This window comes from Oncorhynchus keta, chromosome 1 (genome assembly GCF_023373465.1).
Source record: "Oncorhynchus keta strain PuntledgeMale-10-30-2019 chromosome 1, Oket_V2, whole genome shotgun sequence".
Classification (NCBI taxonomy): domain Eukaryota; kingdom Metazoa; phylum Chordata; class Actinopteri; order Salmoniformes; family Salmonidae; genus Oncorhynchus; species Oncorhynchus keta.
In genome coordinates this window covers 77665731-77684505 of record NC_068421.1, presented here as the reverse complement: position 1 = coordinate 77684505, position 18775 = coordinate 77665731, and positions in this window count along the sequence as shown.

Here is an 18775-nt window from a genome sequence, read left to right as displayed (position 1 = left end):
TAATTATGGTCAGATTTGCCAAAATGGAGGCCAAGGGAGAGCTTTGTATGTGTCTCTGTGTGTGGAGTAAAGGTGGTCTAGATTTTTTTCCCCCTCTGGTTGCACATGTGACATGCTGGTAAAAGTGAGATAAAACTGATTTAAATTTGCCTGCATTAAAGTCCCCGGCCACTAGGAGCACTGCTTCTGGATGAGCATTTTCTTGTTTGCTTATGGCCTTATAGAGTTGGTTGAGTGCGGTCTGAGTGCCAGCATTGGTCTGTGGTGGTGAATAGATAGCTACAAATAATATAGCTGAGAACTCTCTTGGTAGATAGTGTGGTCTACAACTTATCATAAGGTACTCTACCTTAAGCGAGCAATACCTCGAGACTTATTTAAAATTAGACATCGCGCACCAGCTGTTATTGACAAATAGACACACAACCCACCCCTCGTCTTACTAGACGTAGCTTCTTCTCTGTCCTGCCGATACATGGAAAATCCAGCCAGCTCAATATTATCTGTGTCGTCGGTCAGCCACAACTCAGTGAATCATAAGATATTACAGTTTTTAATGTCTCTTTGGTAGGATAATTGTAATCGTAGGTCATCAATTTTATTTTCCAATGATTGCATGTTAGCCAGTAGAACGGGTGGCAGTGGTAGTTTACTCATAAGGCAGCCCGACCTGCGCCCCCTTTTTCTCTGTCCTTTCTTCACGCAAATGACGGGGATTTGGGCCTGTTCCCAAGAAAGCATTATATCCTTCTCCTCAGACTCGTTAAAGGAAAATCCTTCTTCCAGTTTGTGGTGAGTAATCGCTGTTCTGATGTCTAGAAGTTATTTTCTGCCATAAGAGACGGTAATAAGTTACAAGATAAGTTGCAAACTACGCAAAACAAACTAGCAAAATAGCACAGTTGGTTAGGAGCATGTAAAATGTCAGCCATCCTCTTCGGCGTCATCTTACTGTACTTACTGTACTCTACTATGTTTTGTGAATTTACATGCATTACAATATGAAATTTACTGTAAATGTAATGGTAATGCATAGCGCAGACTTACCAGTTTTCTTGGTGAAATGTTCTCATGATTGAATTGACAGTTGATCTTTCTAGACTGAGGTGAACTAGTCTGGCAGCCTCTGCCATGGTACGGCCTCTGTTTACCACATGGTCAACGATGATGGCCCGAACTTCATTAGACACAACAGTTCTCTGCCATCTGCCGCCATCTCTCTAATGTCCAACTCTTTGACGGGGCCCATGCCCACCTCTTTGACGGGGCCCCTTGTCTACAAGACCTTTGATTTCTTCCTCTCCCTTGCTGCCTGTCCTGCTTCATGTTGAAAGATATTGCAAGTGTTCACACACACACACCCTTTTATATGGTGACCAATTGTGGATACTACTATGTAATATCAATTAGCAATAATGAGTAGTCATTATGTATGGTTATCATGTATAATACATCTCATTTAGGTGTTTAGTCTCTTGCTTTAAGCAAGCACACTAAATATTAAACATGATCATATACGCTGAGTGTACAAGAACTGCAACACTACTGGGGTTTTCCCGCTAAACAGTTTCCCGTGTGTATCAAGAATGGTCCACCACCCAAACGACATCAAGCCAACTTGACATAACTGTGGAAAGCATTGGCGTGAACATGGGCCAGCATTCCTGTGGAATGCTTTTGACACCTTGTAGAGTCCATGCCGCACGAATTGAGGCTGTTTTGAAGGCAAAAGGGGCAACTCAATATTATGGAGGTGTTCCTAATTTATTGTACACTCAGCGTAGTTGTAACTTTGAATGGAAAGCTCCATAGATCATGTGGAGCTGTGAACACAAGTTTTGGGTTGTCACAAGTTACCAGAGCCACAAAGTCATAAACCCTGCCTATTTCTCAAATGTCTCTTAAAATGTATTTTTTAACCTTAAAATGTAACCTTAACCACACTGCTGACCTTATGCTTAGCCCTAACCTTAAATGAAGAACAAACAGCATTTTGATGATATAGACAGTTTTTACTTTGTGGCTGTGGTAATTAGTGGAAACCCCACGGTTTGGTGCAAAATGGAGAGAAAAAAAACACACAAAAAACAAATGAATGAATCGGCGTGCCTCAAATATATATATTTTTTTTGACAAAACACATTGTAAACAAGTAATCTTGGCCTATCGTGTGGTACCAACTTTGCTGTATGTTACGACACACAATTCGTTACTTTTCCTTACTATTTGAGTGACCGATTTGGAGGGATGTTGGGTTGGAAATCAAGAATGTTCATGTTATTGGGGCTGAATGAAACCAAGTAGGCCTGGGCCAAGTTCTGGAACAATTTCATATTTTTTTTTCTCATTTTGTCTGTCATAGTTGAAGTATATCTATGATGAAAATTACAGGCCTCTCTCATATTTTTAAGTGGGAGAACTTGCACAATTGGTGGCTGACTAAATACTTGTTTGCCCAACTGTATATTGCATCATCTGAAATTATTCTAAAAGACAGATCTGAGATCTGACTTTCCCGGGATGCTTTCCCAAAAATAATGTCAGGACAGAAAGACTCTTAGTCCATCATGGAGAGAGTAGAACATTTGGACAACAATTATTGACGCTATCCCAATACCAGACACTCACCACCCCCTTCCTCTCCTCTCCTCTCCTCCCTTCCCCTCCTCTCCTACCTTCCTCTCCCCTATTTTCCCCCCTCTCCTTCCCTCCTTTCCGCCCTTCCTCCATCATCTCCCCCTGCCCTCTACACACAACTATGATCCTATCAGTTTGACAGACATGGGATTCTAGTTAGAAAAACAGTCCAAAAATAATTTAATGTATTTCAAAGCATTTAAATCCCCACCCCCGTCACAGCCAACACAGACACTGAGACAAAACCAGGAAGACTAATAAAGACCCAATCTGTGTGTGTATGCACGCTTGTATGCGTGCACGAGTGTGTGTATGTGTGTGTGGCAGAAGGATGTACACAGGATGTATACCATTACATTTCTCTGAGAGAGGGTGTGCTAGTGTGAAGGGTCATTTATGAATGAATCATTGTAGTGACAGCCGAGTATCCGGTTCACCCTGTTAGGGAATTATATGCTGGAAAACACACATGCATATGTGTAATTTATTTACAGTTTGAATACTATTTCATTGTGTATACACATAGCCAAACATGCATGCAGACATAGATAACTGTGTACACGTATAGCATACATGTACTGTACATTCAACTGCACATAAAGTTATACAGCTCTCATGCTGTGAGTAAATGTACATGTACAAGCATAGTTGAAGTTCAGTGTCACAGGGAAATTTCAATATATTTATAATTCATTGTTCCATTTTTTTTACAGCAAAGTGTGTTATTTTTCCATGAGCTGTAGACTGAAGACTAGAGAGAGAGAGGGATAGAGAGGGAAAGAAGGAGAGAGAGGGAGAGAGGGAGAGAGAGAGAGGGAAAGAAGGGAGAGAGGGAGAGAGGGGGAGAGAAGGAGAGGGGGAGAGAGAGGGAGAGAGGAAGGGAGAGGGAGAGAGGAAATGTACTGAGCAAATGTCAAATTGGCTTTTTACCAAATTACCGTACAACAGACCACGTATTCACCCTGCACACCCTAATTGACAACCAAACAAACCCAAACAAAGGCAGAGTCTTCTCATGCTTTGTTGATTTCAAAAAATCCTTCGACTCAATTTGGCATGAGGGTCTGCTATACAAATTGATGGAAAGTGATGTTGGGGGTAAAACATACAACATTATAAAATCCATGTGCACAAACAACATACATTTCTTCCCACAGGGCTGTGGGGTGAGACAGGGGTGCAGCTTAAGCCCCACCCTCTTCAACATATATATCAACGAATTGGCGCGGGCACTAGAAAAGTCTGCAGCACCCGGCCTCACCCTACTAGAATCTGAAGTCAAATGTCTACTGTTTGCTGATGATCTGGTGCTTCTGTCACCAACCAAGGAGGGCCTACAGCAGCACCTAGATATTCTGCACAGATTCTGCCAGACCTGGGCCCTGACAGTAAATCTCAGTAAGACCAAAATAATGGTGTTCCAAAAAAGGTCCAGTCGCCAGGACCACAAATACAAATTCCATCTAGACACCATTGCCCTAGAGCACACAAAAAACGATACATACCTTGGCCTAAACATCAGCGCCACAGGTAACTTCCACAAAGCTGTGAACGATCTGATAGACAAGGCAAGAAGGGCATTCTATGCCATCAAAAGGAACATAAAATTCAACATACCAATTCGGATCTGGCTAAAAATACTTGAATCAGTCATAGAGCCCATTGCCCCTTATGGTTGTGAGGTCTGGGGTCCGCTCACCAACCAAGTTTTCACAAAATGGGACATACACCAAATTGAGACTCTGCATGCAGAATTCTGCAAAAAATATCCGCCATGTACAACGTAGAACACCAGATAATGCATGCAGAGCAGAATTAGGCCGATACTCACTAATGATCAAATCCAGAAAAGAGCAGTTCACTTCTACAACCACCTAAAAGGAAGGGATTCCCAAACCTTCCATAACAAAGCCATCACCAACAGAGAGAGGAACCTGGAGAAGAGTCCCCTAAGCAAGCTGGTCCTGGGGCTCTGTTCACAAACACAAACACACCCCACAGAGCCCCAGGACAGCAGCACAATTAGACCCAATCAAATCATGAGAAAACAAACAGATAATTACTTGACACATTGGAAAGAATTAACAAAAAAAACAGAGCACACTATAATTATATTTGGCCCTAAACAGAGAGCACACAGTGGCAGAATACCTGACCACTGTGACTGACCCAAACTTAAGGAAAGCTTTGACTATGTACAGACTCAGTGAGCATAGCCTTGCTATTGAGAAAGGCCGCCATAGGCAGACATGGCTCTCAAGAGAAGACAGGCTATGTGCACACTGCCCACAAAATGAGGTGGAAACTGAGCTGCACTTCCTAACCTCCTGCCCAATGTATGACCATATTAGAGAAACACATTTCCCTCAGATTACACAGATCCACAAAGAATTAGAAAACAAACCCAATTTTGATAAACTCCCATATCTACTGGGTGAAATTCCACAGTGTGCCATCACAGCAGCAAGATTTGTGACCTGTCCCACAAGAAAAGGCCAACCAGTGAAGAACAAACACCATTGTAAATACAACCCATATTTATGCTTATTTATTTTTCCTTGTGTAACCTTAACCATTTGTACATCGTTACAACACTGTATATATATAATATGACATTTGTAATGTCTTTATTGTTTTGAAACTTCTGTATGTGTAATGTTTACTGTTAATTTGTATTGTTCATTTCACTTTTTAATATTATCTACCTCGCTTGCTTTGGCAATGTTAACACATGTTTCCCATGCCAATAAAGCCCCTTGAATTGAATTGAATTGAGAGAGGGAGAGAGAGAAGGACAGAGGGAGAGAGAGGGAGGGAGAGGGGGAGAGAGAGAGAGAGAGAGAGAGAGAGAGAGGACAGAGGGAGAGAGAGGGAGAGGGAAGAACAGAGGGAGAGAGAGGGAGAGGGAGAGAGAGAGAGAGAAGGACAAAGCGAGAGACAGAGAGAGAGAGAATGGGTTTCTCTAAGCAGAAGCAGATGTTTTAGATTGATCTCCACTGATCTCTTCTTTCAGAGGCCTGTGGTGAGAATGAAAACTGCTGGTGAACACACACACAATGTAATGGGAATATTTAAGATGAATAAAGTTAAACACAACTAACACATTGTTATACCCTCTGTGACACACAAGACTTCCAGGGCTCTGTTTGTGCACAGTTTTGTGACTGACACCAGACTGTAAGTACAAGGACACTGATGATTATTGTATTATCTGAAACACTATGTGATTCTGTAGCTGTGACAATGTCACTGAGTTTTTCTTTCATTTAACTAGGCAAGTCAGTTCAGACCAAATTCTTATTTACAATGACGGCCTACCCTGGCCAAACCCGAACAACACTGGGCTAATTGTGCACCGCCCTACAGGACTCCCAATCATGGCCTGATGTGATACAGACTGGATTTGAACCAGGGGCTGTAGTGACACCTTTTGCACTGAGATGCGGTGCCTTAGACCGCTGCGCCACTTGGGAGACTTCTGAGTATTCTGATTAGTGACAATTCTCTGAAGGACAGCCAAGTGTGTAGCTATGGCCAGTAATCTCACAGGAGATAGCAGCATGTGTGTGCAGCTAAAGTTAGCTCTCAGACACTGTGTATGGATGCAGGCCTACTCTACATGGGCCAAATAAAACCAATAGCGTATAACATTACAGCCCCCCCTTCTAAGAAGAAGAGTAATGCACTGAAAATAATGCAAGTGAGTAAACGTCTTTGTGTGCGTGTGCATTTGTGTGTGTGGTGTGTCTGGTGATAAAATCCTGTCAGTGTGTGGTACCAGATGCAGCCGCAGATTCATAAACCTCCGCAATAGGCCTAGTAAATCCGGCTGACGTACCTCTTCTCGGCAAACCCTCTGACTTACCAATCGTTCCCGGCAGCCTTGAGCATGGGCAAATGTCCCGTCAGTGACGTACACTAGCCAGTTAGGATCAGGCAAGGCAATATTGACACAGTGCTTTGTCGATCTAGATCAACACATTCATAACACATCTGAAGGACAGCAGATGACTGCGTCAACATTGCCTTAACATCGTTCAGATAAGCTTTTTTAGCCCAGTGTTTAACCTGTCAATTCTCATTCTATTCAGAAAATCCAAGGTCTTCAATTCAGGCTTCTTATCAAGCACTGTGAATGTGAAATGTACTGTTTTAAGGTACATGTATAGTCCGCTCAGGTGAAAAGTAGTAGCTTGCATTAAGTTTGTTGACAGTTCAAGACTACTGTTGTTACATTAACTCGGTTCATCGTTATCCTCCCTGTAGGGATATTTATTTTGCAGCACAGACAAATCACATGAGACCATTTCTGCCTCCAAAATGGCACCCTATTACCTATAAAGTGCACCACATTTAAGTAGTGCGCACTATATAGGGAATCGGGTGCCATTGGTTCGGTCAAAGGTACTGCACTTTACAGGGAATAGGCTACAGTAATAGGACTTTCCAGGTGAATAAAAAGGAGAGCAGTGGTTGGTTGATAAAGTCAATCAAAAATCTGTCCAGTTTATTACAAGTTGTAACAGGGAGACACCACCCAGCACAGAAGCAATGTCTAACTGGCCTCTCAGAGACAGGCCCTTTCAACCCATCAGTGGAGGCTGCTGAGGTAAGAACAGCTCATAATAATGGCCGGAACGGAGCAAATGGAATGGCATCAAATACCTGGACACCATGTGGTTGGTGTATTTGATCCCATTCCACTGATACCACTCCAGTCATTATCACGAGCCAATTCTCCCCAATTATTTATTGGATTTTTTGTGTGTAGGCTAAACCACACGATATTGTATACAGTGCATTTCAATCACAGATAAAGACATTAGGCCACTTAAGACAGAAACGATGAGAAGGAGATTGGTTGTGTAATACACACGAGAAATACTTTTTTGTTTGCCTTTATAAACACATTTCTAAAAAGTCATTTCTGTCTATTTCACAATAAGCCATGATAGTGTGTTGACCCTTAATATCCTTATCAGACAACACCAACATCTGTAAACACCAGCCCAAGAGGCTCGTAGGAAGTCAAAATAAGAAGACAGACAACTGCTGCTGAAAAACACAGTGTTCCTAGAATGTCATCAATACAATACAACAGGGAGTAATCAGTGTGTCCTCGGTCCTTTTACTTCCTGTCTGGAGTCAAACACTATCAACAGATATGAGAATAAGCCATGACATTCTGCAGGTTGATCATCAAACCGCACCTTGGCTGTTGCAAATGAAACTCTGGAAAGTATGTGTATTACAGAAACTGTAAATATGCTAAACATTGTGCTGATCACTCTTAATAGAATGTGAACTATAGTCATCTTCAATGTTCCCATACATTGCCATTTGGGAGGCAGGCATAACCATTTGGTTTGAACGTTTGGAGTGACTTAAAATACCCTTTGAGGCAATCAAATACACTGAGCAAATACCATAATGCGACCTCGCATAAAAACATCAGTTTTTATGTCTCAGTTTGTGTCTCAGTCTATGTCCCAAATGGTAACCTATTCCTTATTTAGTGCACTGCTCTGGTCAAAAGTAGTGCATTATGTAGGGAATAGGGTTCTTTTTAGGACACTCTCTCAGCCTGTCTGTAACATTATGAAAGGGCTCACTCAATGCCTGGCCTAAATGTAAACACCATCTCATTGGCCTTCCAAATAAAAACCACCTGCCTAGGGGTCCTGAGAATCACAGAGGCTGTCCGTTCACCCTGCCCAATCAAAAGAGAAAAGCTTAGAGACATCCCAATGGGCACACACTGGTTGAATCAATGTTGGTTCTACGTAATTTCAGTGAAATTACATTGAATCAACGTGGAATAGATGTTGAATTGACATCTGTGCCAAGTGGGATTCCTTTTCCTCTGGTTTGGTCTTTTCATCTGACTTCCTGCCTGTGTGTGTCTTGTTGTGTGTTTCTTGGTATGTGAGTCTCACTGTGTGTGTGTGTGTGTGTGTGTGTGTGTGTGTGTGTGTGTGTGTGTGTGTGTGTGTGTGTGTGTGTGTGTGTGTGTGTGTGTGTGTGTGTGTGTGTGTGTGTGTGTGTGTGTGTGTGTGTGTGTCTTGCTGTGTTGAAGCAGAGTAGAGAAGCCCTTCACACCGTTACGTCTGTATATGTGTGTGAGGGCCACCCACATCTTCATGTTCTCCCCCTTAACCTCCCCTTGCTGCTGTAAACACAATACCTCCGAGGCGACTCCCATCTCAAATCAGACACATGATACACAAATACACCAACCTTCAGCTCAAATCAATTCATTATAACCCAATACTACAGATCTTAATTTGAAATGCAGGGAATTTTAAACTTGTAGTATATTTGAGGTTTAAAAATGCTTCTGAAGTTTGTCATTTCCACTTTGAAATTTCAGACTTGATTTTTCCTCATGAAAAATTTACAAAAATGTCCATTAATTATAATCTACATAATAATTCACATGTTCTATTGCTGCAGGATTATGGCTCAAATGAAGATCCTACATACTGTGTGTAAGAGTAATAATACAACACCACCACACCACTGTCAATATCAGTAGTTTTACTACTAATACTGCTACACTAGAGATGGTACTACTGTTAGTAATGACATGTGACAGACGTACGGACGTCCATGTTCTGTGGTGGTCTCTGTCTCTTTACTGAGGGAATCACCTGCTCTCTGTTTGTCCAGCTGGTCTTGATTCCGCTGTCTTAGATTGCAGTGCACGCCTGCGTGTGCGAGATAGGATCAAGGTATCTGTATTTTATTCTCTGGTCTTAAATTTAGTTTCTCACCATTTTGGCGTGAGAAAAGGGGAGGAGAGGAGAGAGGAGGGAGAGGAGAGCAGAGGGGGGAGAGGAGAGAGGAGGGAGAGGAGAGAGGAGGGAGAGGAGAGCAGATGAGGGAGAGGAGAGCAGAGGAGGGAGAGGAGAGAGGGAGGAGAGGAGAGAGGGAGGAGAGGAGAGAGGAGGGAGAGGAGAGAGGAGGGAGAGGAGAGCAGAGGAGGGAGAGGAGAGAGGAGGGAGAGGGGAGAGGAGGGAGAGGAGAGAGGAGGGAGAGGAGAGCAGAGGAGGGAGAGGAGAGAGGAGGGAGAGGAGAGAGGAGGGAGAGGGGAGAGGAGGGAGAGGAGAGAGGAGGGAGAGGAGAGGAGAGCAGAGGAGGGAGAGGAGAGGAGAGAGGAGGGAGAGGAGAGAGGGGGGAGAGGAGAGCAGAGGAGGGTAGTGCTGGACGGATCAATAACTTTCAACTGCTTGGCTCAATGTGTGCATATTAAGAGTAATACAACGTATTAGCTGGATTTCATTCAAACCGTATATATGTTCCCACATGACCTCACCCTGACCTCTGGCCGTTCATACTGACACATTTCTGTCTCTCTGTCACAGGGATGTATTGACCAAAGGCAGGGCATGGAGTCGAATGAAAAAGGTCTTATTCATTAGAATTTTAAAGTGTCCGTTTTTAAATAATTTTAGAGACAATATTCTAAAAGAGGTGTTGGTACTTAAACAGCACAGAATTAAAGGTGTCAGCCCATTTCAAGCACTGACCAGAGGCTGCCAATCTTCAATCAGAAAGTCTAATGAAGACGACACAACGGTGGTAGGCCTGATCACAGACGACGACAAGAAAGCCTAATAAAATAGCCTCTCCCTCAATGTCAGCTAAATCAAGAAGGTAATTGTGGTGGTAGTGGGGGGGAGGGTGGGATGCAGTGAAGAGGGTAGAGAGCTTCAAGTTTTTTGGTGTACATATCACAGAGGATCTGACATTGACCAACCATACAGGTACAGTTGTGAAAATAGCGCATTTAGCGCCCCTTCTACCTCAGGTTGGCTGAAGAGGTTTGGCATGGTCCCTCAATTCCTCAAGAAGAGGGTGGTGCCCAGTCCATCACAAGCTGGGTGCAAGCTCCCAGCCCTGCAGAACATCTACACCGGGCGGTATCTGAGGAAGGCCTGGAAGATTGCCAAGGACTCCAGCCACCCCAGCCGTGGATTGCTCTCTCCGTTACCTTCTGGCAGGCAGTACCGGAGCATCAGGTCTCGGACCAACAGGTTCTGAGACAGCTTCTACTTCCAGACCATAAGACTGCTGAACAGCGAACCCCAAGCTGTCTACCTGCACAATTGTTTGCTTGCCAAGGATTGCAGGCTTGAAGTGGCTTCCTTGATCACGCAGGTCACCAGCCTATGTAAGATACTGGGGAAAACGCAGGGTGGAATGTTTACCTTTTCTACACCTGTGGCTGAACGGCAGTCACGCGTGTTGGATGCATCTTCATCTGATAGTGGAGTTGAAGGAGTACAGCAAGAGGAGCATGGCAATCAACGATGGTCACATGTCACGAGCCGTGGAAGTTGAAGACAGCGGCCTCCAGCAGAGCAGTCTACACTCCCAACGAGAGGCCCGGATTGGATACAAACAATTAATAGTATTGCCATCCTGAAGCCTGATCTTCCTGCACCTTCTTCGCTGGGGGTACCTGCGGATTTCCTCATCCTTCTCACCAGCAGTGATTTTGGGCAGCTCTATGGTAAGAAATGTGACCGTTCCTGGTGCAAAAACAATGTCCTATCCTGAAGCTTGAGTAAATGACATTGCTAAGCTGCTCCAGAATGTGCTACGTCAAGACATGGATATCATGGAATTGGACGCTTTAGCAGGATTCTTTCTCTTCACAACTGGATATGTGATTATTGCAGCTCAATGGGTGTAACTTTTATTGAACATTTCGAAACCTTTTGGAAACAAAACACGTTCTATAAGGAGGGTTGGATCCTTTCACAGCATTATAAGGTGTGGTTGAGACAATGACTTATTAATGATCCAAGCCCAGCTCAGTTAATCCCTGTGACGCTGAGTTGTCATAATGCTTCAGCATTATACCAGGGGCGTTGGTAGACACAATGTAAGTAACCTCATTTATGACTAGCTTCAATCAAGCTGCCCACTCAAGAAAAGTTTTGAAGTTTCAAACAGTGCTTGCAACCTGGTTCAGGTTATCAGTCAACCTACCAGGGTAGCTACAAACAGCACAGGAATGAAATCATCAACATGTATGGATCACATCTTTACAAATGCTGCAGAAATTTGCTTGGAAGCAGTTTCCAAATCCATCGGATGTAGTGATCACAATATAGTAGCCATATCAAGGACAACCAAAGTTCCAAAGGCTGCGCCAAGTATAGTGTATAAGAGGTCATACAATATGTTTTGTTGTGATTCCTATGTTGGTGATGAACAGAATATTTGTTGGTCCGTGGTGTGTAATGAGGAGCAACCAGATGCTGCACTTGACATATTTCGGAAATTGCTTATTCCAGTTACTAATAAGCATGCACCCATTAAGAAAATTACTGTAAAACTGTTAAAATGAGATGAATGAGGCAAAGGAATTATCACGTTTCAGGTAAGACCCAAATGCAGACTGTGTTGAAGTAACAATGTTTATTACAGCAACAAGGGCAGGCAAACGACAGGTCAAGACAGGCAGGGGTCGATAATCCAGAGTAGGGGCTTAAGGCACAGGATGGTAGGCAGACTCAGGGTCAGTTACAGTGGTCAGGACAGGCAAGGGTCAAGAGGACGAGAAATGTACAATGCCGACCTCTGACGTACAATGCTATTTTACAGTAAACAAATTGACAACAGACTTTCAGCATGCTTATAGGGAAGGACATTCAACAAGCACAGCACTTAAAATTTATGATAAAAATATTGTGGGCGCTGTTTTGTTAGACTTCAGCTCGGCTTTTGACATTATCGATCATAGACTGCTGCTAGAAAAATGTATGTGTTATGGCTTTATACCCCGTGCTACACGTATATTGTGGATAAAGAGTTACCTGTCTAACAGAACATAAGAGGGTGTTCTTTAATGGAAGCCTCTCCAACAGAATCCAGGTAGAATCAGGAATTCCTCCGGGCAGCTGTTTAGGCCCCCTACTTTTTTCAATCTTTACTAATGACATGCCACTGGCTTTGAGTAAAACCAGTGTGTCTATGTATGCGGATGACTCAACACTATACACGTCAGCTACTACAGTGACTGAAATGCCTGCAACACTTAACAAATAGCTGCAGTTAGTTTCAGAGCGGGTGGCAGAGAATAAGTTAGTCCTAAATATAAAAAAACTAAAAGCATTGTATTTGGGACAAATCATTGACTAAATGCTAAATCTCAACTAAATCTTGTAATAAATAATGTGGAAATTGAGCAAGTTGAGGTGACTAAACTGCTTGGAGTAACCCTGGATTGTAAACTGTCATGGTCTGTCCATAATAAAGTTCTGCTCTACCTTCTTAACAACACTATCAACAAGGCAGGTCCTGCAGGCCCTAGTTTTGTCACACCTTGACTACTGGTCAGTCGTGTGGTTAGGTGCCACAAAAAGGGACTTAGGAAAATTGCAATTGGCTCAGAACAGGGCAGCATGGCTGGACCTTGGATGTACACAGAGAGCTAGTATTAATAATATGCATGTCAATCTCTCCATGACTACATGGAACTCTATTCCACATTTAGTAACTGATGCAAGCAGTACAATTTTATTAACAAAACAGATGAAAAACAAACACCTTATGGAACAGCAGGAACTGTGAAGCAACACAAACATAGACACAGACGCATGCATACACACACACACACACATACACACACACACACACATACACACACACATAACACTATACACTATACACACATGTACACATGGATTTTGTGTTGTAGATATGTGGTAGTGGTGGAGAATTGGCCTGAAGGTACACAGTGTGTTGTGAAATCTGTGAATGTATTGTAACATTTTTAAAATTGTATAACTGCCTTCATTGGACCCCAGGAAGTGTAGCTGCTGTCTTGGCAGCAGCTAATGGGGATCCATAATAAATACAAATACAAATACACATACACACACACACACAGCACACACACACACACACACACACATACACACACAGTCACCGTTGCTGCTACAATTTAAGATGTTCAACCATGCCACTACTCACTTTTGTACATTTCATTCATTCTTACTGTCTACATATTCCAAACATGACTGATTTCTTACTTTTTGTTACTTCTTAGTTTATTCGTTTTTTAGAAATGTGAATTGCACTGTTGAGAAGAGCATTTCACTGTTCCATTTATAACGTGTATTCTGTGCACATGACCAATACACTTTGATTTGATTTGAGAAAAGGGTGTCAATAAGACCTATCATAACATATATATATATTGATATATATATTGCCCTTCACTCATCATCTGCTGAACCCTTGCATGTACATGTGTTTTACTGAAGATCCACTGCTCATAAAACCAGAGTGTCTCGTTGAGCTGGTTTGCCCAAACTCTTTTCAACATGATAGCATGCTAGCCGTTAGTTAAAGGTGTGTTATCTGTGTAATCAAATGCCAAGGCAACGATATGACAACGTTATACCTACATTCTTGGGTTGACAGTAATGCATCATTTGTAACTGCCATTTCCAGTTACCTGTCATACCAGTTTGTATAAATGTCTGTATCATCTCTCTCCCTCTGTCATCTATCTTCCTCTGACAGGACTGACTCCTACCTGGCTTACAGGACTGACTCCTACCTGACTGACAGGACTGACTCCTACCTGGCTGACAGGACTGACTCCTACCTGGCTTACAGGACTGTCTCCTACCTGGTTGACAGGACTGATTCCTACCTGGCTGACAGGACTGATTCCTACCTGACTGACAGGACTGACTCCAACCTGACTTACAGGACTGACTCCTACCTGACTGACAGGACTGACTCCTACCTGGCTGACAGGACTGACTCCTACCTGGCTTACAGGACTGTCTCCTACCTGGTTGACAGGACTGATTCCTACCTGACTGACAGGACTGACTCCAACCTGACTGACAGGACTGACCCCTACCTGACTGACAGGACTGACCCCTACCTGACTGACAGGACTGACTCCTACCTGACTGACAGGACTGACTCCTACCTGGCTGACAGGACTGACTCCTACCTGACTGACAGGACTGACCCCTACCTGACTGACAGGACTGACCCCTACCTGACTGACAGGACTGACCCCTACCTGACTGACAGGACTGACTCCTCCTGGTTGACAGGACTGACTCCTACCTGACTGACAGGACTGACTCCTACCTGACTGACAGGACTGACTCCTACCTGGCTGACAGGACTGACTCCTACCTGACTGACAGGACTGACCCCTATCTGACTGACAGGACTGACTCCTACCTGACTGACAGGACTGACTCCTACCTGACTGACAGGACTGACTCCTACCTGGCTGATAGGACTGACCCCTATCTGACTGACAGGACTGACTCCTACCTGACTTACAGGACTGACTCCTACCTGGTAGACAGGATTTACTCCAACCTGACTGACAGGACTGACTCCTACCTGACTGACAGGACTGACTCCTACCTGGCTGACAGGACTGACTCCTACCTGGCTGACAGGACTGACTCCTACCTGACTTACAGGACTGACTCCTACCTGACTGACAGGACTGACCCCTACCTGACTTACAGGACTGACTCCTACCTGACTTACAGGACTGACTCCTACCTGGTAGACAGGATTTACTCCAACCTGGCTGACAGGACTGACTCCTACCTGGCTGACAGGACTGACCCCTACCTGACTTACAGGGCTGACTCCTACCTGACTTACAGGACTGACTCCTACCTTGCTGATAGGACTGACCCCTATCTGACTGACAGGACTGACTCCTACCTGACTGACAGGACTGACTCCTACCTGGCTGACAGGACTGACTCCTACCTGGCTGATAGGACTGACCCCTATCTGACTTACAGGGCTGACTCCTACCTGACTTACAGGACTGACTCCTACCTGGTAGACAGGATTTACTCCAACCTGACTGACAGGACTGACTCCTACCTGACTGACAGGACTGACTCCTACCTGACTGACAGGACTGACTCCTACCTGGCTGACAGGACTGACTCCTACCTGGCTGACAGGACTGACTCCTACCTGGCTGACAGGACTGACTCCTACCTGACTTACAGGACTGACTCCTACCTGACTGACAGGACTGACCCCTACCTGACTTACAGGACTGACTCCTACCTGACTTACAGGACTGACTCCTACCTGGTAGACAGGATTTACTCCAACCTGGCTGACAGGACTGACCCCTACCTGACTTACAGGGCTGACTCCTACCTGACTTACAGGACTGACTCCTACCTGGTAGACAGGATTTACTCCAACCTGGCTGACGGGACTGACCCCTACCTGACTTACAGGACTGACTCCTACCTGGTAGACAGGATTTACTCCAACCTGGCTGACAGGACTGACTCCTACCTGGCTGACAGGACTGACTCCTACCTGACTTACAGGACTGACTCCTCCCTGACTTACAGGACTGACTCCTACCTGACTTACAGGACTGACTCCTACCTGACTTACAGGACTGACTCCTACCTGGCTGACAGGACTGACTCCTACCTGACTGACAGGACTGACCCCTACCTGACTGACAGGACTGACTCCTACCTGGCTGACAGGACTGACTCCTACCTGACTGACAGGACTGACCCCTACCTGACTGACAGGACTGACTCCTACCTGACTGACAGGACTGACTCCTACCTGACTTACAGGACTGACTCCTCCCTGACTTACAGGACTGACTCCTACCTGACTTACAGGACTGACTCCTACCTGACTTACAGGACTGACTCCTACCTGACTTACAGGACTGACTCCTACCTGGCTGACAGGACTGACTCCTACCTGACTGACAGGACTGACCCCTACCTGACTGACAGGACTGACTCCTACCTGACTGACAGGCCTGACCCCTACCTGACTGACAGGACTGACCCCTACCTGACTGACAGGACTGACTCCTCCTGGTTGACAGGACTGACTCCTACCTGACTGACAGGACTGACTCCTACCTGACTGACAGGACTGACTCCTACCTGGCTGACAGGACTGACTCCTACCTGGCTGATAGGACTGACCCCTATCTGACTGACAGGACTGACTCCTACCTGACTTACAGGACTGACTCCTACCTGGTAGACAGGATTTACTCCAACCTGACTGACAGGACTGACTCCTACCTGACTGACAGGACTGACTCCTACCTGACTGACAGGACTGACTCCTACCTGGCTGACAGGACTGACTCCTACCTGGCTGACAGGACTGACTCCTACCTGGCTGACAGGACTGACTCCTACCTGACTGACAGGACTGACCCCTACCTGACTTACAGGACTGACTCCTACCTGACTTACAGGACTGACTCCTACCTGGTAGACAGGATTTACTCCAACCTGGCTGACAGGACTGACTCCTACCTGGCTGACAGGACTGACCCCTACCTGACTTACAGGACTGACTCCTACCTGACTTACAGGACTGACTCCTACCTGGTAGACAGGATTTACTCCAACCTGGCTGACGGGACTGACCCCTACCTGACTTACAGGACTGACCCCTATCTGACTGACAGGACTGACTCCTACCTGACTTACAGGACTGACTCCTACCTGGTAGACAGGATTTACTCCAACCTGACTGACAGGACTGACTCCTACCTGACTGACAGGACTGACTCCTACCTGGCTGACAGGACTGACTCCTACCTGGCTGACAGGACTGACTCCTACCTGGCTGACAGGACTGACTCCTACCTGGCTGACAGGACTGACTCCTACCTGACTTACAGGACTGACTCCTACCTGACTGACAGGACTGACTCCTACCTGACTTACAGGACTGACTCCTACCTGGCTGACAGGACTGGCTCCTTCCTGGTTGACAGGACTGACTCCAACCTGGCTGACAGGACTGACTCCTACCTGACTTACAAGACTGACTCCTACCTGGTAGACAGGATTTACTCCAACCTGGCTGACAGGACTGACTCCTACCTGGCTTACAAGACTGACTCCTACCTGACTTACAAGACTGACTCCTACCTGACTTACAGGACTGACCTCACTGAAGGTAATGCACAACAGGTGAGAGGCAGTGAGAAAGAAGGAGGGAGGAAGAAAAAGAAGGAAGGAGGACAAACAAAGGAGTGGGGATCCGTCTGTCCTCTAGACACTGTAAGAGGAGTGGGGATCCTTCTGTCCTCTAGACACTGTAAGAGGAGTGGGGATCCTTCTGTCCTCTAGACACTGTAAGAGGAGTGGGGATCCTTCCGTCCTCTAGACACTGTAAGAGGAGTGGGGATCCTTCTGTCCTCTAGACACTGTAAGAGGAGTGGGGATCCTTCTGTCCTCTAGACACTGTAAGAGGAGTGGGGATGTCTTTGGTTCTGCAGTCCTCTTCTCACCCTGAAGCAGTGTGTGTGTAGATCCCCGGTAGACCAGGCTGGATTTAGCCATGGTGTGCTGACTTGTAATGTCAGTGAGCCAGATGAGTGTGTCTCAATTATTGCATATACTACAAACCTCCTACCAACTTTTTGTGAAGTCTGGCATGTGAGATGATCATCTGACCGGAAAGGACTGACAGGAGAGTGGAATCCCGCACCACACACACACACACACACACACACACACACACACACACACACACACACACACACACACACACACACACACACACACATACACACACACACACACACACACACACACACACACACACACACACACACACACACACACACACACACACACACACACACACACACACACACACACACACACACACACACACACACACACACACACACACACACACACACACACACACACACACACACACACACACACACACACACACACACACACACACACACACACACACACACACCATGCTGCCCCCCTATACTAATCCAGCCTCAGGGGTGGTGAGGTCATGTTAATTGACAGGCCCAAGGCTCATGCCATGTTCACGTGCTAGTCGGAACTAGGAAAGTCAGAAATGTTCAGTGTGCTAACTGGTTGAATGTGGCACATGTATAACTACAACCAGTTAGCAAGTCAGAAATATCCGGGTTTCCAACTTCCGACTAGCACGTCAACGCGGCATCAGACCTGTCTAGGCAGGTAGTCTAGCAGTTAGAGCATGGTAGTGTTCCACTTTTATTTGCAATTCAAATCAACAAATGCACACGCAAAAAAGCACACATATACATTGTATC